The 1,366-nt window shown below is 27.2% G+C and overlaps 1 protein-coding gene across 7 annotated transcripts in view; it reads right to left on the bottom strand.

The window, feature by feature from the left end:
* Positions 1-1,366, bottom strand: part of LOC117175872 (acetyl-CoA carboxylase) — a 109,487-nt gene that overhangs the window by 68,430 nt on the left and 39,691 nt on the right. The window lies entirely within an intron of this gene.

Raw genomic sequence — 1,366 nt, forward strand, 5'->3', positions numbered from 1 at the left:
TGGATTTGAGAAAGTTGACAAAAAAAAGGAAAGAGCCCAAAGGCTAAATAATGTACTTTCAATTTCTAAAATAAAAATATCCTTCAGTATAGTTTAAACAGAGTGTCTACGAAATAAAACCATACTAATAACTTTTCAAAAATGTAAAAAAAGAATCATATCCTCTGTTTGGAATGTAATTCTTTGTCATTATTTGGGGTAGTAAATTTGTCTAAAAACAATATGTAATTATTTAAATAATTATTTATTGTCTACTTTCAAAATTGCTTAAAATTGAGCCAGAGATATCAAATATATTTTTAAATTAGTATCCCACGCTACATTTTGTTGAAAAATTACATAATTTTGATACAATTCTTTTAATGTTTAATAAATTTCTATTTTCTTAAAAAATCTTTATTTGCTCAAGCAGTTTTTTTTCGATAACTAAAAAAATGAAATAAAATAGAACACACACAATTATGCTTCTGGCTGTATAGTGTATAGAAAGAATAAATTGACCACTTTTTAATTGTTTAAACAAATATATTTGTTTAAAAAATTACTTTTCCAAACATACTTTTTGAATCGCAAGTAATTGTGTGTCTTCTATTTTAATTCATTTTTTCAGTTATCGAAAAATAACAGTGCGATAACGTCACACTAAATGTTGATTTTTTCGGAACAGAATAATAATTAGATAATAATTTAGCATCCCTACATCTTGGTAACAAGTTTTTATTATTGTAAAAAATTGAAAATTTGATGTTCAATTTCTACCAAAAGCCGATTTTTAAAACCACTTCTATTTTAAACGCTATTTTCTAATTAATCAATATTAAAGATTTCAAATCTAAAAATTTATAGGTTTTGTAGTTTTTGAGATAATTGGTAAAAAGTGGATTTTTTGAAAATGAAAAATTCCAATCTTTTTTTACTTCAACTCGCGCTAATTTAGCCGATTTTCATCATTTCCCGATTTCCCCAATACAAAATACGTGTTTAAGTCTTCTGAAACTATCTAAGAAAGAAAAACGAGAATATTGTAATAAACAAAAAAGTTATTAATTTTTTTTGAGGCAATGCAAAAATCATGAATTTTAACTTTCAAGCGCCTCGTTTAGCGAACGAATTTTAAGCTACGGAAAGCTTTCAGTGAGAAAGTTGTTCATTGAGGTTCAAAGAAGTTTTCTGGAAAGTTTTAGATCAATTGGATTAATAGATCAAAAATTATGAATGTTTTAAAATCCAAGCGGTAATCTTGACGCTGCCCAAAAACGTGCCGGGCCGGCTACGTACGCGCTGCAGCGAACGACGTGAAGGTCAAGTCAATGTTACCAAAACAAATGCACAACAGTAACTCCAGATATTATCATTAAAATAATTT

Source organism: Belonocnema kinseyi, chromosome 7, assembly GCF_010883055.1.
Source record: "Belonocnema kinseyi isolate 2016_QV_RU_SX_M_011 chromosome 7, B_treatae_v1, whole genome shotgun sequence".
Lineage (NCBI taxonomy): Eukaryota > Metazoa > Arthropoda > Insecta > Hymenoptera > Cynipidae > Belonocnema > Belonocnema kinseyi.